Source organism: Xenopus laevis, chromosome 4L (assembly GCF_017654675.1).
Source record: "Xenopus laevis strain J_2021 chromosome 4L, Xenopus_laevis_v10.1, whole genome shotgun sequence".
NCBI lineage: Eukaryota > Metazoa > Chordata > Amphibia > Anura > Pipidae > Xenopus > Xenopus laevis.
In genome coordinates, this window is record NC_054377.1 from 63450399 (window position 1) to 63456803 (window position 6405).

The following is a 6405-nucleotide window of genomic DNA, read 5'->3' on the forward strand; positions in this document are numbered from 1 at the left end:
CTGTGTGGGTCTGTGATCTCATGTTGCTTCTCCAGTATCCCTTTTTTTTTTATCTGTTTTTGATTATAACAAATCTTATTCCATTGTGTGCATTGAGTTCCTGGAAGGAGCTTCCCCGTATAGCAAACATTATGTAAGATGTGGCTGTGCATACATGTATTTTCTAAAGCCATAATAAATGCACTAAATATCATTTCAGAACTCAGTCTTTGTAGTTATGTACTGTGAAATCAGCAGGACTCCTTTTGTTGGAGGGAGAGGTAAAGATTACATTGTGCTAAGGCTCCACTCGTGCATAATAATTATATCATAAACATCAGACTTATCAAATGCATCACACAGACCTGGTTTCTTTCTGATGATGTGTCCTGTGCACATACGCCACATGCCAGCTTGCTGTTTGTCAACATTTTTTTTTAACTATTTAGGATATGCATTTGTTATAGGCAACAGTTATCCTAAGGGTCAGGGCACACAGATTCGGGGAGATTAGTTGCTCGGCGACAAATCTCCTCTTTTTCAGGGCGACTGATCTCCCCGAACTGCCATCCCCGACAGCGATTTCCATTTCAGCAGGCGGGATGGCACTTGGTTCGATTTGTCTTCCAAAGTTGCCCGAAGTTGCCTCACGATGAAACTTCGGAAATTAATTACTTTGAATGCCATCCCTCCAGCGATTTACATTTTAGCAGGCGGCAAGGCAGGGGAGGCAGTTCGGGGAGATTAGTCGCCGCAAAGAAGAGCGTCGTCGGGCGGCTAATCTCCCCGAATCTGCCTGTGACCCTTAACCTGAAAATCTAGTATCCATGGCATTGGCAAACTGGTACTTCCATGTCAATGCTGTAGAGTCAACGGTCTAAAGGTGGCCATACACGGGCCTATAAAAGCTGCCGACAGACTGTGTTGGCAGCTTATTGGCCCGTGTATGGGGGCCCCCGACGGGCTTCCCCGATCGAGATCTGGCCGAAAGTTGGCCAGATCTCAATCGGATGGGACAGAAAATCCCGTCGGATTGCGGCCGCATCTGTTCGTTGATGCGGTCCCGCGATCCGACCGCCCGTTTGCCGAATGCTAGGATCCGATCGTTGGGCCCTAGGGCCCACGATCGGATCTGCCCGATATTGCCCACCTCAAGGTGGGCATATCGGAGGGAGATCCGCTCGTTTGGCGACATCGCCAAACGAGTGGATCTATCCATGTATGGCCACCTTAAGTCACATAAAGGGCTAGTCACCAGCCATTCATTTATTTTGTGCCTAGTTGAACTGCCGCTGCTTTGCATATGTGTTTTTTTGCGTTAGAAATAATGGTTTAGCATATTTTTAAAATTATTTTGTCCCAAAAATTTGGTGGTTCGCTTTTAAGTTAACTTTTATTATGTTATAGATTGGCCAATTCTAAGCAACCTTTCAAAGGGTCTTCATTATTTATTTATTTTTATTATTTGCCTTCTTCTTAATCTTTGCATCTTTCAAATGGGAGTCACTGACCCCATCTAAAAAAACAAATGCTCTGTAAGGCTACAAGTGTATTGTTATTACTGATCCTTCTATTCAGGCCTCTCCTATTCATATTCCAGTCTCTTATTCAAATCAACGCATGGTTGCTAGGGGAATATTTACCCTGCTGAAATTACAAACTGCTGAATAAAAAGCTTAAAATAACCACACATAATAAAAAATGGAAACCAATTGCAAATTGTCTCCGAATATCACTCTCTATAGTGTACTGAAAATTAACTCAAAACCCTTTTTAAAACAACCCTCCTAATCACTGTTGCTAAGCAATGAAGAACATATAGGCAAAAGAAACAGGAAGAAATCACTTTATTGTACTTATTTTAGTGTATGTGTCATGAAATACAGAATTATGAAAAAGGAAAAAAAGCCTAAAACCCCCAATGTAAAAACCCAACGGAGGACAATTCAACTGAACTCTCAGAACATTCTTTAGCTTTTTCTGATCAAATGTTTGTCCTTCCCTCCTACTGAGAAAACCGCAAACTTTTCAAGGCAATGGACCAGTGATTGGCAGCCTCTATATTCCCAGGTTCGACTGCACTATAACAAGCCTGTTTCTACAGGAGATTAGTTGGAGAACAGCAGGTGACAGATGCACCAGATCATCCATTGTGAGAAGTTAAAAAGAGGTGAAAATGAAGGTACATATACACGCTAGAATCTGCAGCAGATACTTCAGGATGTGTATAATAGGATGCAACTACATTCATCCTCTATTTAAGTGTTAAACTATCATACAGCACTAGCTGCCACTGGGAATGTCCCTCAAAGAACCTTACAGACTCCACTGAAAGCATTTTCATACTGTACATACCTTTATCTTGTCTATATAGTACCTCCCTGCAAGATATGCCAATCATATAGTCACTCCCATGAGCTGGGCCTGCTTTCCAATTGATCTGCATTCGTATTGTACACAGGTTCCATTTTTTTCTACAAACAATACCTAGAATCATAGCAGGAATTGAATTATACAGTTTTGCGCCATGCAATGGCAATCTTTCAGAAACAAAGAAACAGAAAACATAGATGCAGAAAATCACTTGGCCCAGCCATTATGTGCTGTGCTTTAGATAATATACCCCCCTTTTTGATATGAGCTCATATACTTGGGCTTATGAAGAAAAAGCCCATAAAGAATCAGTAAACCTTTAAAATAAGTGAATGTAAAATTGATGAGGGCGTTATTCTAAGAAGTTGTCGGGAGAAAGAAACAAAGAAATAATTAGAAACCTTTCTCAAATCTTTCCTAACCAGACCAGACTCTTTCTTTCTTCTGACAACTTCCTTGACTACTTGGTGGTCAGAAACTGACCAGCAGGTGGTGCTGTTGTAACAAAATTAATTCATATTAATACTACATATATTAATAATAATAACAACATCTTGGAATTAAACAAAAAAATAATGAATGTAAACTGCAAAAGTGCTTAGATTAGCACCCTCATCAATTATTCCCCCTCACCTTATTCCACTCTCAAGTGATAGGTTCTGGGACTTGAACTCCTTTTGCTTTTTCATCTATTATGTCACAATGGAACAAAGGGACCGAGGGGTTGGATAAAACTGTCATCCTAAGGGATGTTGGGAAATGGTTGATTGGAGTAACAATCAGTGGATTCAGGTATGTCTGTGTAAACAAATATATATTTATATCTGGAAGTTCAGTGTTTATGTACCTTTTCTACAACTGAATGAGCTAATTGAAAAAAAAGGGTGTGCTCTGTATCTGTCCCATGGACTATTGATTTTCTTTACTGTTTTGTCCTCACTACATCTGCAGGAAGGTTATTCCCTATATTTATCTCCCTTTCCATAAAGAAGCATTCCCTTATGTTCCCTTTCAGTTTTCCAATCTCCAACTCTGTGTTGACAATTCGGACATTTCCTGGGTAATGAGTAAAATATGTAGTTGTGCTTTATACACAAATCTGTATTAATACAGACGCAAAAGCTTAAAAAAGGCATAAGTACAGCAATGCGAATACGGGTAGCTTCACCTAGGCATTCCTAATAGTTAAATATTGTTCCTCTTATTATGCTATTAAAGGGAAAGTAAAGTCTAAAATAGGCTAGAAATGCTGTATTTTGTATACTAAACATAAACATGAACTTATTGCACCACAAGCCTAATCAAACAAATGATTTATGCTTTCAAAGTTGGCCACAGGGGGTCACCATCTTGTAACTTTGTTAAACATCTTTGCAAGACCAAGACTGCGCACCTGCTCAGTGTGGTCTGGTCTTCTTAGGGATTGTCATAAATTATCAAAACAGCACAAGACAAGTAGGGGCCCATTTACTTAGCTCGAGTGAAGGAAAAGAATAAAAAAAACTTCGAATTTCGAATGTTTTTTTTGGATACTTCGACCATCGAATTGGCTACTTCGACCTTCGACTCGAACGATTTGAACTAAAAATCGTTCGAATATTCGACCATTCGATGGTTGAAGTACTGTCTCTTTAAAAAAAACTTCGACCCCCTACTTCGTCACCTAAAACCTACCGAGGTGCAATGTTAGCCTATGGGGAAGGTCCCCATAGACTTTGTAATGTTTTTTTGGTCGAAGAAAAATCGTTCGATCGATGGATTAAAATCCTTCAAATCGAACGATTCGAAGGATTTAATCGTTCGATCGAACGATTTTGCGTTCGATCAAACTATTTGCCGTAAATCCTTAGACTTCGATATTCGAAGTCGAACGATTTACATTCGGGAGTCGAATATCGAGGGTTAATTAACCCTCGATATTCGACCATATGTAAATCTGCCCCATAATATCTGCCAGAAGCCGATACAGCAAGACTGATTAATAATCAGAATAGGCAGACTGCACTGGATTCTGTGTTGTCATGTAATCTAAAGTGGATTTTGTAGTTTTTGTATCGTTTAATACAAACTTTCTCCAACTCTCCAGAACCAGTGGCTGCAGCAAAATAATCCTCCAAATAGAATCCCAGTTTATCTGTTTAAATCTGGCTCCATGATCTCTGTCCCTGTAGCTGGAGTTGAAAACATTAAAGGTGATGCAAAGGCAAAAATAAAATCCAATACAAATCTCTACACAGTCACCCACTGCTCTACAGGGAAACAAACAAAGCTGCTTGAGTTCTGCATAGCTGGGAAGTAAGGTGGGGGCTCCCCCTGCTATTCATAAGTGATTGTTTTCCTGCAGAGCAGTTAGGGACCGCCTGACATTTCCTATCCACAACACTGCATACAGTCAGGATTCTTATAAAAAGAGTACACTTTCTTTTATTATAGTATATTGGAGATAGGTTTCTTTTTCATTAAAGAAAGTAAAAAATGGGATTTTGTTTTTTTTGCCTTTACATGCCCTTTAAGCTTAAAAAAATCACGTGCAGTCCCATTTGCAATGTATCTCTCTATATGGCCAAAACAAAGTTTTAAAGGGGACCCAGACATGACAAGCTGTATAATAAAAGTCCTTTGCAAATTATTATTTTTTTTAAGAAAATATCCTTTCCTGTTATAAATCTATTTAAATATCTGAGCTGTCAATCATATTTTGACTGTCCTGCCTCTATGCCTTAGGCATAAACGTGTGACATTTACTTTCAGTTTCTACTCTGCAAAATGTGAATAGTGTAATATATAGTGTAATTAAAGTTTCTTTTGTTCATCTAACATGATAGAAAAGGATTTGGAATTCTTTCTTAGGGTGACAGGTCCCTTTTAACATCATTGTATATTTAGCTGTAAACATTATTTGTACATTGTAACGTACAAATCATCGAGTTTCTTAAGTACAATTAGACCAGAGTATTAAGAATTATACTCTTCAGGTGTCACTTGTAACCCTAATCTAAAATCATTTCTATGAATATTATAATTAATTTAGGGCCCATTCATATCTATATTATTTGCATTTATCTAATCAGAACTTGTCAAAAATTGATGGCAGCATAAGAAAAAGACCAAATATTAGCCCACCCCTATCTATGTCCGCTTCCTTTTTTTGTAATTACCAAATATCAAGAGAAACATTAACAGTTACAGTGCCACATTCACAACAGCTGAATACATCAAAAATACCAGTAATCTATACTCTAAGTATAAGTCATAGCCCCACTCAGACAGCCACAACTGTGGGTTTGTTTGACAAGCTTTTTTAAAGAACCAACATGCTTTTTTCAGCACGGGTGTCTACCTGACATGTGACTTGTCTCAGGGAGGCTTCCCAAGGTTCTGATACATGGTAAGCGCTGCACGGTTTCTTTTTTAAATAGCAATTGTCATTCAGACTAGGCATGACTTGAATGTCAGTTTTATTAGCACCCTAAAAACCCCAAATAGATGCCTTCCTGTTCTAATGCTTTACTCTTCTCTTACGTTGACTGACTATTGCATAGTGAAGTCACAAAATGGCATTGCAAGCAATTACAGGAGCATCTAAACAACTCAATCTTGAATATTTAGCAAGGTTCTTGTAGCTATCTTCCAAAATGAATGCAAGGGGGTTACTATCAAAGGACTGCACCCATGCAGTTTAGGATCCAAGAAATTACACCATAGGCCTGCAACTAAACTCATTTCTACATTACTGCCCTGCCACCAGTGTATGTACTGCAATCCAATAACTGCACAATTGGTCGGTTTAGAAAGCTAGTCTGCCTATAGGAGGTGGTAAGGATATGGCTGCCATTTGCATTTTGCCTCAAGAGAATCAAAAAGAAACAAAAGCGGACTCCACTTGATTCTTCTGCACAAAACTGTGAGCATTGAGTGGAGTGTGCCTTTGTTTCTTTTTGATTCACATGTAAGAAGGCTTTTTGTTGGCAGCAGGGCCTACATTAAGCATATCCTATCATCAGATCAATTTTTCAGTTAAGGCTAGCAAGGAAGAAGTAAGACTAGCAAGGA